A 22,295-nucleotide genomic window follows, 5' to 3' on the forward strand; every position below is an offset into this window, starting at 1 on the left:
CATCACAAGTCATTTCTCCTAGTTGACATAATCTATAAGAGCTCAAGGCCTCAGTAGAAGACCCTTCACTCCCAGGAATGCTTTATACGTCCAAAACAGATAACAAGCATTCAATTTCATAAATTAACCTGGACATGTTTTTTCTCTAGTTACTGAACAAGTTGCTATTTATTTTTTTATTTTTTATTTTTTAAATGGACAATTGGTATTCAGGATACTCCTGTTCAAGATGTGAGACAGTATACCAGTGATTGTATTGACAAAGACAAGAATGCCATATCAGAAAAACACAAATACTTAACAGATAACGTAAACAACAATAACTCTCTGAAAGCAAGGGCTTACCTCATGAATGTGTTTGAGAATTTGTAGCAGAATTAGTCCAGAGTTACTTTAGAGTGTGCATCCACAGTCTGTCAGATTCCTTCCTTGATCACTGGAACTGTCTCCCAGGAAGATTTTCCTATCCATTTCCTCCAATTTTCAGAGGCAAGTTTAAGCAAGTGAGACAACGTAAGGCACACACTCCTACTGTCTTAGACTGGAAACATTAATGGGGGTTCTTTGATCTGCTAAGTATGTCAAGATGATCACCTTGCACAGGAGTGAGCATTCTTCAGTGATGATTCACAAAAAGTCTGGAGCATGGCTGTATGGTGAGCTTTTATATAGCAGTGGATAGAATCAGATAGAATTAATGAAAACAAGAAATATAATGTGCAAGGGGATTCTGTAGGAGGCTGTAGTTAGGTGAGGGTTGGTCTATTCTCCCACGTGCCTGGTAACAGGATGAGGGTGAATGGGCTAAAGTTGCACCAGGGGTGGTTTAGGCTGGATATTAGGAAGAACTTCTTTACTGAAAGGGTTGTTAGGCATTGGAATGGGCTGCCCAGGAAAGTGGTGGAGTCACCATCCCTGGAGGTCTTTAAAAGACATTTAGACGTAGAGCTTAGGGATATGGTTTTAGTGTTAGGTCAGAGGTTAGGTCAGATCTTGAGGTCTCTTCCAACCTAGACAATTCTGTGATTCTGGGAGGGGAGATGTTTTCATCTCAGGTTGTTAAATCTCACAAAACCACTGACTGGTACAAGCTTGTTCCAAAAATATAACATTTTGGCTAAGCTTTCATTTAAAAGATTTATTATTTACAGAGAAACATTTTTCTTCCATTTCTGCCTTGAGATTCTGGTTAGTTTAACTAACATTTTTTTTAACAAAGATTCAGAATATTCACTTCTAAAGTGAAATATTTTATGGAAAAAAACTGTCATTTTCCTGTACTGTTCAGTAATCTTATTTGCTGACTATATCTGTTCTTAATATTGTTCATTTTTTTTGGGTGGTCTGGAAGAACATTTAGCAGCAGTATTTAACTGTAATTCTTTGAGGCAAGTAGTAAAAATAAAAAAAATAAAAAAGAGGTATAGAATGTGCAAGTTGCAGTTTTAAGTACCTTGATGTTTCTGCTGCTTTTTAAATATTGGAATGTAATTGTAGAGTTATGACAGATCTCCAGATCCAATTTCTTCAGAAGTCTGATGTTTTATTCCTAGCATAGACATCACATGGACTAAAGCAAGCACTGTAAGAAGTGATACATGCGTCTGCACCACACAAGCAGGGTATCCCTGAGACAAAGCTAGTTGTAGAAAAGGTATGTTTTTTTTTTTTTTCCGTTTGTTTTTTAAATTGTGATTAATACTGCTTTCAAAGCACAAAAGAAACATGCAGAGATTAATTCTTACAAAGTCAGTTAAAAAAAAATACTTAAATTTAGCAGGATTCCACTATCAAGATCAAATCCAGAAGGAACCCTTAGAAATTGAAACACCACAATTCTTTACATAGCAAAGATTAGGATGGAGAAAATGCTTGTCTCAGCATTTGGAAAGCTTTTTCCTGTGGAAGTCTGGGTCCTGTCTGCTCAGCATCTAGCAGCAGAGTGGACAGAAGTCCTCTCTACCTCTTTGGCAAAGACCAGTATTATGATCATTGCACAAGGTGCATCAAGATATACAAGGCAGTTCTCCTTTTCCATATCAGTTTCCCTTAGTGCAAAGATATTGAAAGGATTAACTTCTAAATAATTCCCTCACAGAAAAAGCTACTACTCTATAGTAAAAGGAGAGAGAAGACTAGTATTTCCATCAATGTTACTCCAATAAATAATAGTTTGACTTTCCTCCCTTGTTCTGTGATTCACAGCTTCCTGTGAAAAAACAAAGAGAGAAACTGAAAGCAGTACAGAATACTTCTTACTATTCTTTCCCTTGTGCTAGCATATTTTCATTTTGTTCACCCTAGCAATCTTCTATAGACCAAAATAGAGTTCTTAACAAAGCATTCTTGAAAATGAGATCTTAAACTAGGAAATCTGAATTAGGACTCAGGGACTGTGGTAAGAAATTCATACAATAATAGAAAAAAAAGTTATTTCCTATTGCACAACTAGACAGCTTTTACATCTTTGTACTTCTAAAATGTCAAGATGTAGAAACGCCTAGGACTGATTCACAGATTCCACAGCACAGGGCCACATAAGTCCTCTGACAACATTTTAAGGAAATGACTTGAAGCAATTTCTTCTTTAATAAGACAGAGAATGTATGCTTTGTATCGAAATTAAGCCTCGACCTGTATCATTTTATGTAACAGCTATAGGGAGGGAATAAATTCCACACAGCAGCTAGACCTCAAAAAGTAGATACAGCTATTTCCAGTCATTATGTATTTTACACAACTTAAGTAACAATAAATCTTTGTATTCGTTTCTCTGCTGTCATCAAAAACATATATATAGCCAAAAAAGAACAACCTATACTAAATGACAGCTGAAAAATTGATTTCTTTTGGTCAAGCAGTACTTGTACCTTTTATCTATTTACATCCAACCAGGCATTTAAGACTGGAACTACAAATTACCAGTAATTTCTGTTCATTCATTTGGAGTCTATATCTGCAGTACTGTACTTCACATTATAGGAAACCAGGAGATTTCAACCCCTGCTGCGTAGCTAATACAAGACATTTCATGTCCCGATCCCATTCTCCTACATGTGAACAGGAATCTGAACAGAATAATTAGTACTTACAAGAATAAAACTAAAAATAATTAGATTTAATGCATAAATGTGTACTATAGCCAGTAACCAAAAGAAATTATTCTGCTTTCTAATGCACTACTCTCCCAAAAGTTTTGTACATTAATCTGCTATATAGTTATTTGCTGTAGGCATGTTCTGATATAGTGTACTTTAAGATCATTTTGAATGTTACTGAAATACTTAAGTTTAATGCTTTCCAGTGTCCAGGTTTCAAGACACAATTCAGACAATTTAGTTTCTCTGAAGATATCGAAGTGCATATAGCTTCAAGACAAGACGACCTCTTCTAAGTACCTACATGCTTGTAATCATAACTATAGATTATTTGTTTGTAACATACATTTGCATAATACTGTTCAGTTACTTCCCTCCCCCTCCCCCCCGTCCTGGGAAGCATAAAGAAGGATTTGGCTTAGCTGAGTTTTATTTCAGTTAAGCAGGTATCTAATGAATTCAGATTCTCCAGACACATCCATATTCAATGATTCAATACTAGAATTCTTCTGCTTCATTTCTTAAACACCTATTTCAAGTTTGAGACATTTCTTTGAATAGCTTCATAGGTACTGATCCTCACCTCAGAAGTTTAAGCTTTCACTGAGCTTGCAAAGACCTGTACTGACAGTTCCTCTCAGCCTTTTTTTTTTTCTGCTACACTCTACAGTTACAAACCACAAGATTAAGCCAACAGCCTTTCAGGCACATAGGCAACACTTACAGAACCATCATACAGGGCAGCAAGGGCAGCAGCTACCTCTACTCTTCTTATAAATCCTGAGTTTAGGTGAAATGCTTAGTTCTCAAAGTTGCAGCAACCTCTTACCTTAAAATATCACATATACATATGTGAGCTAGAAGGAATTGAAGGAAGGAAAGAAAAGTTACATAAGTCCTACACTTTAAACATCATCTGCAGTTGTTCAGCTACACACACACACAAAAGAAAAGTCTCTTTTTTAAGAGAGCAGCTCAAAGCTTTCTCAACACATGCTGTGTTTTTCAAACTGAAAGGATCTCAGGTTCTTTTAAAGTTAGATCATATCATTTGAATACTTCACTTTGCTCTCTATTTTCAAATTGCCCTTCTCTAATGTTAACACCCATAAAAGATTAAATTGGGTTTCAATGTTAATAAAACCACCAATAAACATAACAAAAATTCAACAGATGCAGGTTTTAGAAACAACTTTTGTCATTATTTCCCCCCCAGAAATATTTGGATTTGCGTAACAAATACCTTCCTATTTCTGGGAAAGCGGCCTTTCTTTTAACACAATGATATAAGTCAACAGGTCATTTTCAGTCATCTGAAATGACATAATAGCTTCCAAATGGGCATAATAAAAACATACCTGTTTAGAGTTTATTGTTTACAAATAATCCTCTTGAGTTAAGTCAATCAAGGAGACAACAAAACAAATTAATAAAAATACTTATTTGAATATACCTACAGTTAAAAATGAAACATTTAGATCCTCCAGAAACATTCACATAGGTAACACCAGCGTAAAATTCATCACGTCTAAAAAAAATAGATCTGATTATTTCTGGAAAGTAGGATTAGCCTAAAGTAATACTTCTATTTCCAAAGGGACATACCTCACCCTCATAGGCTGATGAGGCTCTTAAACAGAGATATTCACTTATTAAATTCCTGTGAAAGCAGCTGGCCACCTAATAAGCACAGGTGCTGGGAGTCATTTTGGCAGCAGAAGTCCGAACTGGGAAACTTAATAAGTCTGCTGCAGAATCAGGAATGGAAAGTAGTGGAGACATGCATGTGAAGTAGATGCACCCTGATAAGGCTGGTGGTGCTATCTAGGTGGAGGAGATTTCTTTCCCTGTATTAAGGCATTCTGTTGCCTGGCCTGAATGAAACCGGAGAGTATTTTGCTCAGTTGCCTGGTGGTTTTATTGGTTTACTGAAAACACCTGTAACATATTTGGTCCTCATAGGCACTTCAAAATGGAGTCAGGTGTTGGACTTCAAGTCAAATATTCCTGTGAGGTGTAACCAGGCTTCGGGCTAGAGTTTGGGCTAGAGTCTTCTCTCAGCCTTTCAGGGAAGTAAGACCACATAAAACTATAGCAAATGCTTGTTTTTCCTAGTCGTGCTTCTCAGTAGTCTGGCATAATAGATGCTCTCTCTGTTTGCTTCCTTCAAGGATGTGTGATAATTGCAGGTAACAGAAATGCAGTTTTTTGCAGGAATTTCTTGTAGTTATGTGTAACTTATCTTAACACAAATGGATACATATGCCTTTAAGGCAAATATTAGATATGGGCTTGAAGCAAAGGGATCACCGATTTCCATAAAAACCAGCTTCTTCATTGGTCTAGGCCACATGGCTGTGCTTGAACAGGATTTCATAATTTTATAATTTTATAATTTCATAATTTTATTGTTTATATATATATTATTATTTTTAATTCCTCACTGTTCTTTAAGTTAAGTTCTCAGCAATGTCTGTGACAGAAATATTACTTCTATGGCAATGGAGAATCTCTTACTGGGACAGTGAAAAATTAATCTCAAGATAAAAAGCATCACCTGAAGCAGACATTCGGGAATTTCAACTAACTTGAGGTGTTTGAAGGTCATCTCTCTTAACCCAAATTACATGCTCTTTCTTCTTTGGGAGCAATTTTTCCAATCTTTGTTTTTTTCTCTCACTTCAGAGAAGTTGAAGGAAATACCCTTTTTGGCTTCAGTTAACCAAGTCACTTCAGTTAATGCTGCCTGGAGTTAGCTGTTGAGGTGTAACTGCTGTCCTGGCTATACTCATGCTACGGAATTTCATGATCCCATGACATGGATGCTCTGGATAGTCACGTTCCCAAAGCATCAGCCTGTGGTGTGTTTGAAATTAATGCACATCATTAATATTTGGCTCCTTCACATTCTAATAGTATGTAACAGTCCAATCCGAATTCTTTTCCCCTGTTCTCACTTCAATTTTGAGATTTCCTTCCAGACCTGTCAGGTCTTCAGTGCTTTCTTCTTACCAGAAGACTTTAGCTCAGAAACCTGCACCGGATCTAGCATCCAGCTCTGAAAATTCACGTTATCTACGGCTGACCGCACTCACTTCCTAAAAACTAATAAAACTTAGAAAACCGCCTGGGCGGGGGCTATCTTTCCCAGCCCTCCCCAGGCAGCAGAGCAGAGGGCCGGGACCCCCTAGGGGCGCTTCCCCGCTCCCCCTTCTCCTCCTTTTGCTCCCCTCCGGGCCGCACCTGGGCCGGCCCCGGCCCGGCTCCGCCTCCGCCGCGGCTACAAAAGCGGCCGCCGGAGCCCCGCCGGGAGCGGGCCCCTCGCTCCGCCGCGCCCCGCGCATGGGGGCCGGCCCCGGCCATGCCCCCCGCCACCCTCCTCTTCCTCCTCCTCCTCCTCCTCCTCCTGCTGGCGGCGGCCGGAGCTGCCCCCGTGAGGCGGGTGAGTGCCCCCCGGGTCCCCACCCGCGCGGCTGTCCCGGCTCCGGGGCGATGCTGGCAGCGGGACGTCCTGGGGCTGCGGGTGGGGAGCGGGTGCTGCTGCCTCCCCCCGTGCCCTGTCCCTCTGTGGGGCGCGGGGGATCCGCTAGGGGAGGGTCCCGGTTGACAGCCAGCAGCCAGCGGAGGCAGCGGCAGGGTTGTGGCACGGTCCTCAAGGTAACTCTGCTTCCCCGCGACCCTGGGGATGCGCTGGAGTGGGTGTGTGGGCACAGCTCGGGGTGGAGAGGTGGGTTTTAGGGCAGGCTGAGAGAGGGAGGGAGGGCGGCAGCAGCCTGGGACACAGCCTGAGGGGGAGTGGGTGAGAACACCCGTCCCTGATGCTGAGCTCGTGGCTTGAGTTTTCCTAGATCTTCAGTCAGCCTTGTCTCTGAAATGCCTGTCGGATTACTCGAATGCTTCTTCTGGCAGAAGCAACTGAGGCTGTTGGGGTTTCCCTCTTCTGCGGGTCTTGTGGGTGATTTGGGGCTGCTGGAACCAGAGGAGCCTGAAGCAGTGTCTGTCTCAAGGAAAAGGCCGCCCAGGCGGGAGTTGTGCAGTGCACACATGGCCTGGGGATGGGGAGACAGTGGGTGGTTTGAGAAGAGCAGTGGGAGGTGATGGGGAAGAGGGTGACAGGTGAAGAAGTGTAATCCCATTTCTGTGGGGATGGGGAGGGAGAGAGAGGCTGGCTGTGGGCTGTAGAAGGGAGGGATGGTGAAGCTGACTGAGCCTGCTAGCTGTGCAGCTGCTTTTCTTCCAGTTGCTGAAAGTTTATGGGGGTTACTGACTTACAGAACACTACTCAGAATGATCCGTTTAGTTCCCAGCTAATCAAGGGGGTTGTCGTAGCTACTGGTTTCTGGGATTTCTGGTTGTCTTATGTCTTCCTTCTTTTTGACATCAGGGCCTTGTTAGAGGAGTAGCAGGCGCAAGTTGCACCTGGATAAAAATCCAGTCAGGAAAACCTCTTCACCCTGAAGGTGGTTGAACACTGGCACAGGGACCGGGGAACCTCTGTCCTTGGAAGTGTTTGCTGCTTGATAATGCACTGAGCAGCCTGAGCTGCTATCAAAGTTGGCTTGGCATTGGCTGAACCAGATGTCCTCCAGGAGTCCCTTCCACCCTGAGCTATCCTGTGGTTATGTTAGTGATGGAGATCAGTAGCATTTGCTTGTAGTCTGTTGGAGTGCTAGAAATGTCTGAATTTTCAGGCTGTGCGTTGCTGCAGTTCATGGATGAGTTTGGGGTGAGCAAGGGATTAGCATCACTGAGGTGTGCTGCTAGGTAGAGCTGTGAAGCCAGCGTGTGGCTGGGTACTCTTGGGATCGGGCTGCCAGAGGCTGAGAAACAAGGTGAAGTACTCTTCCTAGCAAAGGGGGCTCCTTTGGCTGGATGTAGGACTGGGGGAAGATGAGAGGGAAGAAGTTTATCTGGTCTCAACACTGATTTCCCTCTGACTTTAGTGTCACAATATGTTGTGTGCTTTTTAGCCTCTTCTGACACTAGAGGGTCTTATCTGACAACTTGTCTCGAGCAGTGATTGTGTCTGTTCTGTGCTGGCAAAATGTACAAAGTACTCTGCTCGATGCTAAGCATGCAGAAGTGTGGGACTTTTGCTGTCAGGAGTCTTTTCAGATTCAGTTCAGAATGGTGCTAAAGGTAAAATCTAGGTGATAATCTGCTACTGCTTAAGCAGTGTCAATTTCAGTTTAAATACTCTTGGCTGCAAGATCTTGGCTTTTCTGGTTTAAAGAGGCATGACAGATGTGAGGGGAAGGTAGGATAATGTGATAGGGAGCTGGGGGAGAAAATGTTTTACTGATGTTGTGACTATTGTTTTACTTTGAACTTCCGCATCTCCTCAGTCCCTCACATGAGTGAGAAAGGGGATTGGGAACAAGACAGGAAAGGCAGAAGAGGAAGTTGAAGATGTATGTGGAAGGAAGAAAAAAGTCTGGAGTTTGAGTTTGCGCTGCAAACTTGACACCATCTTAAACACAGGATGACTGGCAATTGCTTAAGTGTTTAGATTGTTTTTGCTGCATTGAGGGTGGTAAAATGACCAAGAGCTGGTAGTACACGGCTGCAATGCAGAATCTTATTAGTCATGACAAGCCTGTGTCCTTTCCCTGCTTGGCCTTGAGCAGCGATGTCCCGCTGCTGACGGAGCTGACACACAGCTGCTTGCTGGTTCTCAGCCATCTGGTTGTATCCTGGGTTTGGATTTTAGACCCCAGTTTTCTGTGTAGTGTAAATGTTCAAAGCTTTGATAGGATAGTCTTGTAGAAAGTCATTTAAATACCACTGAAGAGAAGGCAGGAGCTTTACCCCAGCTCTTAATTGGCTTTCTGTTCTTCAAACTACCCCCGGTGCTTTTGTTCCTCAGGCTAAAATGTGATTAACACAGCTCCTGGGTAGAAGTACAAACAACTGAATCCAGTGGAAAGGTTACAGATCTTTTGCTGTCCTCAGCTCTTAGTTCTGAAGTGCTTTTGCTTGGAAATAGACAAGTATTCACATCAATATCAGCACTTTTGTTAATTAGAGTGTATGGATGTTTGTGTATGTGCGTGTTGTTGGCACTCAATTACTATTGGGTTATTTAGGCTTCTTCAGATACAGTTGCTAATCTGTTCTCCCACAGTCAGCATGGCTCCCTAGGCTGCAGGCATTAGGGTCTTGTATAGTTCCTGCTACTTTCTCCCCCTTTGGAAGGCTGTCACAGCTGCTTCTAGTTCTGCAGCCCCCACTTCCTCAATGGATATCTAGGGTCCTGTAGTGGTCTAAGAGTGCTAGCTTTGAGCTTTGAAGAACCACAAGTGGGAAATGCAGCTTAGGGAGTGGTTTCAAATGTCGTAGTCTGTTAGATTCTGGCCTGGACAGCACAGAGGTCTGTGTCTGATTGAATGTCTGAACACAGGCTTGCAGGGCTGTGACTGTTTTTGACTTGTCTTCTGCTGCGTGTCCTGATGCTGAAAGAACTGACCTAAGGCTTCCAGTTACTGCTGTCCTCTAGACCTGTGTTCCTTAGAAGTCATTATGGTGGGGAAAATGGCTATAGAACTTGGCTGAGAAATGGAAGAGTGCTCTGGAGGCTAGTGGCTCCAAGCATGGAAGCAAGCATGGAAGCATGCACATCGAACTGCATCTTGACTTAGAATCATAGAATCATTAGGGTTGGAAAAGACCTCCAAGACCATCTGGTCTAACCATCCCCCTACCATCAATGTCACCCACTAAACCATGTCCCTAAGCACCACATCCAACCTTTCCTTGAACACCCCCAGGGCTGGTGACTCCACCACCTCTCTAGACAACCCATTCCAATGCCTAACTGCTCTTTCTGAGAAGAAATGTCTCCTAATTTCCAACCTCACCCTCCCCCTGGTACATCTTGAGGCCATTCCCTGTAGTCCTATCACTAGATACCTGTGAGATGAGGCCAACCCCTGTCTCCCCACACCTTTCTTTCAGGTAGTTGCAGAAAGCAATAAGGTCTCCCCTGAGCCTCCTCTTCTCCAGACTAAACAACCCCAGTTCCCTCAGCCACTCCTCACAGGACTTGTGCTCCAGGCCCTTCACCAGCTTTGTAGCCCTTCTCTGGACTTGTTCCAGGGTCTCGATGTCCTTTGTGTGTGGAGGGGCCCAAACCTGAACACAGTACTTGAGGTATGGCCTCAGTAGGGTCGTCTCCTGAGCAAATTCCCCTCTCTACTTACACTGACTGGAAATTCTTTCTGAGGCTTTTGTTCTCCTGCTCCTCAGAGCTCACATAGCACTGGTTTTCTTTGTTGCCTGCACTTTCAAAATCAAAATGTTCTAGACAAGTCTCGGCTTATTAATGCTCTGCCTGTTATTAGCAGCACATACTGGCGGTGGTATAGAATGTAATTGAGAAAAGGATGATCGGACAAGGTCTGACACTGTGCCACCTTGCTATAGCTGTTATCAGAGGACACTTTGCCAGCTTCTAGGTAATGGGCTCCTTTCCTGGGAACGTGGCCAGGTTTTTCAAAAACTTAATACTTGCAGTCCACATAAATTCATGCCTGTATTAATATGGTATAAAACTTCAGATTGCTTAATAGTAGATGAAATCAGTGTCCCAAATGAAGGCTGACTAAAACACCTGTTATGTATTCAGAAAATGTATTTTTCAGAAAAAATTCTTATTTTCTGTAAATTCTATAATGCTAGTAATAGCACATGTGCAACAAAATCAGATGCCCTAATGCAGCAAATATGCGTATATGAGCTAAAAAGAAGATACTTAATTGCTTGTTATAATATTGTAAATGTACCTGTATGTGAGTGTGTGTGTGCAGACATTTCAGGCTTAAGGAGCTTAGGATATCAGATATCCAAAGAAAAGGACTGTGTTTAACACAGCAAGACAATGAATTGGCCTTTGGCATTGAATTTTAAAGCTCTGATGTCTGGTCAAAGCAAGTTAAACTTAGTGAAAGGGTTGTCAAATCTTCCAACTTTCCCTGCATTTCTAATGCCATTACTGCACCCTCCACCCAACTCCCAAACTGGGCAGCAGTCTGAAACAGTTTAGCCAAAAGTATTTGAAGTGAAGTGTAGGCAGAGTACAGCTGGGCATGGTAGGCTGTGTGTTATGGCTATATCAGTGGTGAAGCATGTGTAGTTCTCTTCTCTTGTGAGGAAAAAAAAACGTACTCTGAAAGTGACAGAAGCAGGGCTAGAATAACAACTAAAGCTTTTGCCCTCCAAAAGTTGTAGCTCTATAGATGCAATAAAATTCAGTGAAAGTGGACCTGGTATACAAAGCATAAATGGTTGCCTGCTGGTTGTCAAGTGGATTTTTCTGAGGTATTACATTACAGTCTGTTTCTGTAGGCCTGTCACACTAAATGGAGCTTTAATTTGCTTTGCTGATTGATTGCCAGTTACTTGAGAGGACGTACCAGCAGGAGCTGTTGCTTCTGACATCAGAAGGCCTTCACTAGCTTATAACTTGGAGCACTCCTTTGGAAAACTGCTTGTTTCCTTCTGCAATGCTGTAGGAAAATTATCTTAGTGTTCAGCTTCTTTTGTTAAAGGCTTTTGTATTTCTTATTCTGTGATAAACCAGTGCATGTACTATTAGCCAGGGCTGCTAAAGTTTCCTTGGCACATTGCATCAGTTTTATTAGTTTGTGCCTTAACAAAGGTAACTTTACACAATGCAGATGTGTCTTTGCTATTGAAAAAGTTTTTGGTAGATAAGAGACCTTCTATTTAAGCCTTACAGTGTTGTTTTCTTGTGAGGCTGAATTAAAGCATTGGGCAGGAGCTCCTTTAATTAAAGCAAATCTTCCTAACCGAGCTACTGAAGAAAAGACAAAACTTAATGTTTTCAGCCAGTGCTTTCTATCAGAAGAGGGATAGGTAAACAGTGTCTAGGGATCTCCAGCCTCCCAAGTGGAAGGTAGCTCACTCAGGTGTTAATGGTATGTATAAATGCAGAGAATTTGAAATTATGGTATGTTCATATAGGTTTGCGGCTGGTGGCTGAGTATTGTTCTTCATCATTTGGTTCAGTGCTGAAAACTGATATTTATAAACTGCAACCACGTTGACCTGTGATCTGCTATATTCCAGTTATCATTTGGTATGAACATGAAGGAGCTTATGAAAAGTGTCAGTCTTCATGGACAGTAGGAGAATCTGTAGGCAACGCAAGTGTCATCTGCGTTTTGTAAGCATAAACATGGAAGGTCCTCCTCTTCTACTTCTGAAGGAAAGCAGATGGTTCTAACTGCAATGAATATAGACCCATGCAAAAACTCCCTGCAGTTTTAGTTTCAGGGATTTAGTAAGCCCTGCAGTAGTGTTTCTGGGGTCCAGCATGGCAGATCTCCTGATGACAGAGAACAAGAGTGGCTATCCACGAAGTACTGTCCTGTTAAGAATACTTAAGGTCTTACCATCTTAAAGAAACAACCAATCCCATGCTTGGGTGTAAGTGAATGCATCATTAGAGTTTTATATGTGCAGACACAATATTGTAAGGATCTTTCTCAAATTCTTACATGAAAGGCTTGTGAGGAACACCCCATACCCCAAGCTCAAGCGTGACTTTAACAGTCTCGTAAATATTGCAGCTATGTATAGAATGAACGCATCTTAATTGAATGAACAATTAAAAATGGCAAGTAGGTAGAAGAAAATTGTAGTTTACGTATGTGGAAAAGAATAGTTTCTTCAGCTGGCCATTGTACTGCCTACATCTTATTGCTGTTTCACTATAATTGACTGTTAATGGATTGCCATCCGAGTGCTGTCTGGTATCGACTGTTACTTTTCTTGCAACTGATTGCTTTTTATTGTTAGTTCACCCTCTTGCCATCTTTTTCCTTAATTGTTTTATGGTAGCTTTCCCAATTCCAATATTTTCGTATTGTCTTCAGTTGTCTTTTCTGTTCTTTGAGTTCATCTGTATTCTCCTGTTCTGTTCTTGCCTTGTCTCACTTCTGTGCTTACTCCCCCCCCCCTCCTTTAATGCCTTTAGGACTCTTAAAAACTTGCATTCTTGTAAGATGTGATGTATAGGTCTAGGTGTTGTTTGCTGCTGCCCTTTTCCTTGCTCTGTTGCTGCTCCTAAGTTCTCTTCTGTGCTAAGGGAGAGGTTCAGGAAAGTGAACCTACTTTCTGATTGCATCTTGGAAGTAGATAAAGATTCAAGATCTGTGTAGAAGAACCCTCTGCAAATGGTAGAAGATGAATTCCTTGAGCACAGTTGAGAGGCCTGAGGCTGTTTTGGTCTCCTGCCTTCTTCAGCACCCTCTTTTCTTAAAGGACAAGTGTACATGAATTAGCATGTCATCCAAATTTTGTTATACTTAAGGCATGTTGTCTGTTCACTCACTGAAACCTCTCACCATTATTTGTATTGATTTTTCTCCTCCTTGCTCTGCAAAACTGTACTACTTTGTTGTAATTATTATTTCCAGGAAATACTGTTCTTGCCAATTTGTTAGACCTGTTGTCTTCAGGACAAACAGATGTGTGTAAGGATGTATCTGCATGGGACAATCTATGAAGCTTGCATGTGGACAGTCTCTGAAATCCTGCTCTGATTAAGAGCTGCAGTTCTGGCTAGCACATTTTGGTCTCCGCCTGACATGCAGTTCTAGTGCTGCTGAGCATATCAGTCTGAAAACTGAGCCATGCTGGATACCATAACTTCAGGTTAACCAAAATACTTGTGATGAGCCTGAGGGAAAAGTTGGAGGAGAAACAGTGCTCTCCCATGTACCCTTTTCTAAATGGGAGGAATGACAGTCACTGAGATTTTTGTATTAAGTAGGTCTCTGGTATTTGGCAGAAGATTATGGCAACAATCCTCATTGTCCTTAGCAGAGTTTTTGTGGTAACATGAGCAGTTCAGACTCTGGCTTGTCCACATGTAGGAGCAAGTCAAATGCAGACAGAAACAAGGGAAGTTACCAGAAAAGGTGCTTCAGGAGTTCTCTGGCTCTGTTCATAATGGGTGTTTCTTTGGCTTGTAAGGTGGTCCAGCTGCTTTTGAGTGTGTGCTGAGACAAGCTGCAGAAATGCAGTTGACCCTGTAACAAGCTTTATGACTGTCTGCTGAGCTGTGATAATAAAGGGAGATGTACTCCTTTGGAAGGAGTTTTGTATGGGAATTGCACCCCTTAAAAACAGGCTCAGGATGTGTAGCATCAGTCTTCCTTTCCTATTGAATTATGTTAACACCAAACTTCTACATATTTCTTTCCCACAGGAAACACCTGCCTTATTCTTCCTAATGTTTCTACTTCCTTTCAGCTCTGTAGATATATTGCTTGTGGTATCAACCACAGTCTCCTGGATTCTGCATTCAACCTTAGAGCAAATAAATTGGAGAATTAACTTTTTACCCTAATGGGTCTTGAGCCCCCCCTCCCCCTTCAAAAATACTGAAATTCAACTTCTGTAGCATTGTAGAATGTCCCTTTTCTTCTTTGAAATTTGCTGTTACTGTATAGTACATTAGGTGGAACAGCAGGTGAGAGGGTACGGTATGTCCCAGAAACTGCAGAGATCTCATTGATGATTCTCTTCTTTTTCACGATGCCATAGTTCTTAATGCAGGGGAAAAAGGACCAAGTATGTGCTCAAATATATGGGGAGGTGCTGTTCTTAAGCTAGTTGCTAGCTTTGAAGCTAAGCGTGCACACAGCATACTGGAAGGCACTTCATGGGGTGGGTTGTGTGTTAGCAGGAACCTTGGTGGATGTTGCTGAAGACTGTTCTAGGCTACATTTCATCTCTAAAGCCATATCAGTGGGGAGGAATTGGAGAATTATACTGGCTGTCTTTGGCTTCTGGACCATTTTTCTGCTTTTGCAGGTGCCTGGTAGAAGTTCTGGTTAATGCAACTACTAAGTTGTGGTGTGAATAAGTAATAAATTTTTTTTTTTTTTTTCAAACCTTCTGGGAGAAACTGACATGGTTGGTATCCAAGGGCTTCTATCATAAGATACACTTCCTAACACACAGGGATTCCAGACCTCTCTAGAGTGCTGTAAAGGAGCTGCTGAAGAGTTATTGTAAGACATTTTGACATACCAAAAAGGGTTACATGTACAGAAACATCGACAAGCTCTCTAAAATGTCAGGTGCCTTACTTCATGCTGACTTGGATGGGAAAAACAAAACGATTTCAAAAGACTTGGTTTATAAGTTAGTGCTCTATTGAAGTTACTGCGTCATGAAATGAATGAATTTACTCAACCTGATTTGATCTTTGTGGTGTTCAGAGACTGTCACAGTGAGCCATGCGGGACCCGAGATGGGGTGGCAGGGCAAGGTACAGGTCTGGTTTGGGAAGTCCAGAAGCCTGTTACCTTTATGGCTGGCTGTGATGTGACTCATCTACAGACCAATCACTGTTGAGGAGTTTTGTACACAAAATCCAAATTCTTCTCCTTTTTGTTAGAGGGAGAATCTGGGCGTCAGCATATTTTTCCATTTGTTTCAGTAGGTGAGGTGAGTAGGAAGTGCAAGGCTTAAAAGGAGCACCAGCATCTAGGAATGTAACAGCCTACCTCATATACTCCAATGTAACCAGGGGGCTCCAGTGCTGTTTTTGGAAAAATCCAGATCCTGAAAATCCTGCAAGTTCCACATACTTCCTCTGCAGAAATGCTGTGGCTATTGGTACTACTGTGTGTGGGTTACAAATAACAGATACAGCATTATATAACTGGATCAATGATGCTCAGTTAGGTCAGTCTTCATCTTCCTTCTTTAGTCCTATTCCTCCAGAATAAAAAAATATATATTCTGCTGTACAATGCTAGCTATACATAATGGATGAGGCTTTTGTCCTCAATATGTGAAAATTAAAGGTGGAGCATTTAATCTGAATGATTTGAAATAGCCATTGGTCTCTGCTGTTGTCAGATGTCTGCTGTTCTCTAATTTATTGCCCTTTTCATTTACAAACCATTAATAAAGGATTCATCAGGTACTGTTTGAAATGTAGCATTCTAAGAATGAAGAAGATCCTATTCCTTTTAAACTCAGTGACACTGCAAACAGTGCTCTCTTGAAAAACGAAAATTGACAGGAAGTTATATGCTATTTACAATGTCACTGTGTGGTTATAAGCTGTACATCAAATAAATGAAGCTGTATTCATAGTGTACTTCTTTCAAAAGCCCCAAATTCTTCCTACATACAATTTCTCTAGCAGAAATGTGAAGCATCACGGAAATGGTAGAGAAGGCACTCGGGCATAAAGGTGGTCAGAAACATTCTGTTCAAATAGTACTTCAGAAAACTAGCATCCAACATATTTAGTGTTGTAATAGATGCACTTTAAGTCTACATCTCAGTACTCCTGTGTTAGTTGAATCTAGCTAAGAGTTGACACATACTTTTAAAAATTCCATTCAGTATCACACAACTTAATTCCCTACGGACTTCTAGGGCCAACTAACATTAGCTAAAGGATAAACCTCCATAAGATATCTTCTGTCTGTAGAATAATTCAGTATGTTCTGAATTTGTTCATCGCTCTTTGGGGATTAAGACACCTGGTGGTAATGAATGAGGCTATTAAAGCTCTCCAGAATAAAGCTGATTCTATTACTAATGAGATGTAAGGGTAAAAGAATGTGAGCTTTATAATCTGAACTCTTAATGGCCTTGCAAAGGTAGACATGGTTGTAAATCACAAGAAAGTAAACTGTAGTTTGAAACCGTATTTCTTGATTTCTTACTTGTTTTGGTGTCTGAGCTACACTGGTGTCTCAGTGCTGGAATGTGACGAAGTTTTATGTATTTGCTTGTATAGTTAGATAGCATCCATGTGGATGGGTCATTGAGCAGCCAAAGATTTCTTCATTTCCTAATCCATTTTTCTATTTTCTTGCTGTTTAAAGTAACTGAGTAATGGGAAATCATTTAACACTTCAGGGAAGCTTTCATCTTTGTCATAATTCCTATGTTCTTTCCCACTTTGCCACCCTACGTTCTCATTAATTAATTGTGAGACTGAATTTAGATACTGCATTTCATCAGTCAACACCTATTTTTTTGAGATGCAAACCTCTATGTATCTACTGACAACTGATTTATAATCAGCTGATTAGACCCAGGCACTTTATGTAATCACAGTAGAGATGAAATATTATATCAGTAGCAAAGTGGGCAATTACATGGATTAATTTATTTCCCCACATATTAATTCTAGAGGAAATTGTTACAGTAGTGGACTGTTAGTTTTCTGGAAAAAAGAAAAAAATCAACCCATGAGTTAGGGCAGCTTTAACTACTTTAACTACTTCTACTTAGTGGTGTGTGTGTGTTTTTTTTTTTTTTTTTTTTTTTTTTGTTTGTTTGTTTTTCAAAAAAATGTTACAGGCTTTCAAAATGGAAAAAAATGTTCTCTTGATATTTCTTTTCCAAGAAAGAAGATGATATTCAGGTATTTTTCTGTGTGTGTATTGTGGGCAAACTCTCCAGACCTGTTCTACATAAAATGTTTCCCGTTTTCAACAATGACAAGAAAAAAAAAGTTTATGGGTGGGAATTGCTGGGAAGAATCTGCCTTCAGCTACAAAGAGTAACTGGGGTCCTATATGGGAGCAAGACATTTGTGTACATGGGAACTGAAGGAGGAGAAGATGGGGAACAAACTGTACATGCTGTTGCTGTAGTATTCATGGTTAGTCTGGGTGATCAAAGGAGATGTGCCATTCAAGATAGAGGTTGTTGAAGCCAAATTGAAAGTTGTGGCTCACTCACTAACCGTTCTCTCTTTTTGAGTTTTGTTTTAAATGGTTTTAATCAGTGTCTGCTCTTGCAGATAAAGGCTTTCTCCTAGGATTAAGGGTGGAATTGTTAGGTAAGAGAAGCAGGAGTAGCTCAGTTTGTTAGATGCATCTCTGTGACTACTACATAAGTCTGAGGGAACATCTAGTGGCTGATAGATGACAAGAAACATTCAGGTTTGTGCTTGAGTGGGTTCACTCTGTTCTTTTTAGATTTTTCTGTGCAAGATAGTGAATTTCAAACTTTTAATAGCATTCTCTCTTCCATTTAGGGAAACTGAGTTAGGTGATAACTCATTAAGTGTATGGAATGTTAAAATAGGAAGATGGATTAGTGTTGTCTTGCACTTTCTATAGAAAGTAAGAATGGTTGTTACTACTACTTAACAAGATAGGATGGCCATGTATGTATACATGCACATCACCATAATCCATGAAGAAAAACGACCCTTTCCAAATTCCTGGTTTGGAGAAGAAATGATGGTAATTGGCTTCCTCCTGCGTGCACTTAATTCAATAAGACTGGGTGCTTGGATACTAATGCAACAGGTATGTTGGAAATATCTGTAATGGCTACAGAAATCAGAGTACTGAGCCCTTTCTGTAATAGAGTCAGGGCTGAAGGTCTATGTTTTTCTGAAAATGGTTTTTAGTTACTGTGTAATTGATTTGGAGGGTGAGGGGAGGAGGGCTTACAGCTGCACAGTAGACATCTTGATCAATGAGACTATTTGTACTGTTAAACAGTATACTCTTTAAAGCTGGGCACTTAACGATGAACTAAGCTGTCAGTTGTTGCTACACATACTATTTAGTGAGCTTAAATGCTGACATATTGAGAGAACAAATCTAATATAAACATCCTTTAAAGTTCATGAGGTTAACTTTCTCCTTGTTCAAGCTTTCAATAATTAGTTCCCTTCATGTCTCTACTTTGTATTGCCCCTTGCCTGAACCTCATCAGGTTCCCCTTTTCAGGTCCAGCAACTTGGTTTTAACAGCCTGACTTTAATCTTCGCAGTGTGTTGTCCCCTGTTGTTTTTGAAAATACTCAATAGTTTATCTTCAGTAGAAGGACTTAGAGTTGTCTTTAATCTCGGCTTTGCCAATCTGTCTGAGCTGCTTGGCATAATGCTTAAAATAAACTTTAAAGAAAATTCATACCTTCAAGTATTTCATGAATATGATTACTTCAGAGAAGAGGAGGGAGAGGATGCCTTGTGTTCTAGCTAATCAAAAGAAACTAGGCTTTCAGTTAATGTGCTGAAAAGAACTTACATAAAAATCCTGTATTCCAAATGCTTTCTCTTGTCCACAAATTTCATCAAAGGCAATGATCTTTATGTTAATGCTACTTAATGGCCTCTGCTTTTTTATTGTTTTTTTTTTGTTGTTGTTGTTTTGTTTTGTTTTTTTTTTTTTTTTTTAAATTTATAGCTGTTCTTATTCCTTACTCTTTCTTTATTTTTGTCATGCTGGAAATATTTGGAGCAAAATCAAGCTCTGGAAATAAACAGATTTATTACGCTGTTCAAAGTGTCTGTATCCTGCTCAATGGACAGCTGGGATCAGCAAAGGAGAAAAGTGTTTCTTGAAAGGCAACATGTGCAGCAGATTCACTGGGAAATGAGAAGATCATTTCATAGCAAATTTGTAGCAAACTTGGAATACCATCAAGTATGGAGTGATAGGCATCTGACAGAAGAATATTCAACTTCAGTACTATTATGAGCTAGCTGTTTTGTACTTGTTTTGCAATGCTTGTCTTTTGCTTAGTTTTATGACACAAACTGGTATCTATTTGAATAGTTAGGAATGGAAAGTGTCAGCCTACTTTGGTCTTGACTAAGTCTTTTTCTTTAGGCTTCTTTTCCCTCCCATCTGTCTTTTCCTCCACCCTAGTGCTGCCTTTAATTTTTTTCACCATTTCTGGTCCAAGTAATCTGACAAGAGAAATGTTCTGTGGGTTAGTGTTCTTTCCACTGAAAGTTCTGCTAGAAACTAAGCAGACAAGCTGGCCAGTCTGCTGTGTGTTTGTCCAGCTGCCCAGGCTGCTTATCTAATGGGCTCCTCTAGAGATCATGTCCCAGCTCTGGCCAGAGTCGTCTTACTGTCCTCCATATATTGAGTTACTGTTTTTTTAGGTTGTGTTGTTTTTCCAGTTGAATTCCATAAAATAAACCCTTCTGAACAATTCCTGTTTAGGCTGTGGCTCTTTCAGGCAAGGCAAAAAAAAAAAAACCATGAAACATTTATATAGTGGTCAGTCTAGTGAGATCCTGTACTGAGCTGGGGCCTCTCAGGGTTTTAATGAGTGTCTGTCTCTTTTGTTTTTGAACAGCTAATAAAATTGCACCTCCTCCTGCCCTTTTAAAAAGTCTATATAGCTAAAAGACTCTCCTTTTAGGAGAAAGGAAGTACAAAGGATGAATCTTTAATGAATTCATGATGCATTCATTTTAATAATTGGAAACTGTTATGTAAAGAATGTTGAGAGAGATTTGCATGCACAAAGGCTTATCATGAGGTCTAAATAAACCCTGGTTGCTGTAGGAGTGGAGGAGGATGTACCCAACAGTGACCTGAACATGCAGGTTGTTGGAGCACAAGGTTTTCCTGTACCTACAATTTCTATTCTGATCTTTGTGGCTTTTAATGTAATCAACACTTTTTTTTTTTCCTCTGTGCACTTATTCTTTCCACCAACGTAGAATTATGCTTATCTCACTTAGATCTCTTGTAAATTAAGATTTCATCCGTATACTTCATGTCAATCTTGGATATCTCTGTTAGCTACTGGCTGGAACTTCACAGAGTTTAAAATTTGCAATTCTAGTACTTAGTGAAAACGAACTTGTTTGTTTGATCAGTTTCAGCCTGTTGAAAGCTCTGTGACGTGAAGAGAGAAGTTGTGGTAGTGGGTTTCTTTTTAAAAGGAACACTTCTAACAAAATTGCAAGAGTGTCATGGACATCTTAATATATTAATCTTAAAGTGGAGATTTGCTTTGTTTCCATAAGATTTTATATTAAAATATATATATATTTATGGATGTATATGTATGAATGGAGGATAATAAGGATGACAAATTTGGGTAGAACCCAATAATTAAAGCCAGGAAGTGAATGGTAACTACTAATGCTTTCAAACTGGATCCTAGTAAGGTCTTGTGCTTTGAATCTTGTTTTATACTCCACATATGAGTGGTAGAAGGGAGAAGAAGAATACAGGAAGTCAGAGGAAAAAGTCACGTGAGTTCTAATGCTGTGTTCTCTGGGTTCTTTGGAAGGATGTAAGAGGGGGTTGCATGGGTGTACACGTGCACGTGTATGACTGGTGACATTTGTACAGAACTTTAACATACGGTGAATAACGTACCTATTTTAAACTTATGTAAGTAAACTTTCCGTTCTCAAAATTTATGCTACTAAGGCAAGAAGGATACCAGAGGTGACAGAGGCATTGCATCTGTACAGTATACAAAGTATCCTGCTTTGTTAGCTGTGAAAGCATGAAAGCTTTTACTGATCTCTAGAAGCAGGTGTGATGCACAGCCCTGGTAGCATAGCACTTCCATCTGCATATTTTTATTTGTTCATTCAATAAATTCCTTCTTCTCTATGGAAAAGTAGAAAGAAATGTGAACTACCATCTGAAGCACAAGGCTGGAAAAGTAAAAATGATGAGAAAAGAAAATATAAAAGCACAAATACTACTAACTTTGAGGTGTTCAAGATGTTGATGATGTACCCAAATCCATTCTTTTAAGAAATGGAAGGGACAGCCAAATTAAGTCCAGGAATGACCAACAAAAATGACCGACAAAAAGAAAAAAAAAAAAAAAGGTAAAGCTGATATCAACAAGTACAAATCAATCAACAATTAAAAAATGCTATTTGAGATTAGAGTATCTGAAAAATCTATGGGTAATGGTGCTAAGGACAACTATGTCAGAAACCAAATAAATCCTAACAGTGATGGGAAGTAGAAATCAGGTCTTCCCTCCCTAGGGCACCAGGGCAGAACATTATCATGGTACTGCATGGTAGCAATATTATAAAAAACTTAACTTATGTTTGCCTTCACTAGTAATTAATATCTTTTTAATCTGATACTCGCACCACTATATTGTGAAAAGGCTGAAAAATAATCTAACATAACTAATACTAACCAGCTTATTATTTAGAGGAAAAAATATGTGTATTTTCATGACATTAGCCCCATTCTGATGAACAAAATTGCTGATATACTTCATGTTTTGTGAAGTCATTCCTTTTAAGGAAACTTATTTGCATGATTGAGTCTACTCAGACCAGAAACAAGCCCCAGAAATAATTCAGTAGTGAGTGTAATTAGCCATAGTAGCAGATTGCCTAAGAGTGCAATGTATTCTCTATCACTTTAAGTCTTTGAACCAAGATTAGAT

The 22,295-nt window shown here is 40.3% G+C and overlaps 1 protein-coding gene across 1 annotated transcript in view; it reads left to right on the forward strand.

Annotated features, from left to right (window-relative positions):
- Positions 1 to 6,482: 6,482 nt before the first annotated feature.
- The window catches only part of GLP1R (glucagon like peptide 1 receptor), a 90,024-nt gene continuing 74,211 nt past the window's right edge, over positions 6,483 to 22,295 (forward strand). Inside the window, exon 1 of the mRNA XM_082755567.1 lies at positions 6,483 to 6,540. The gene's annotated coding sequence lies outside the window, so the exon portion shown is untranslated. The remainder of the gene's footprint in view (positions 6,541 to 22,295) is intronic.

Source organism: Aythya marila (genome assembly GCF_965140915.1).
Source record: "Aythya marila genome assembly, chromosome: 3".
Classification (NCBI taxonomy): domain Eukaryota; kingdom Metazoa; phylum Chordata; class Aves; order Anseriformes; family Anatidae; genus Aythya; species Aythya marila.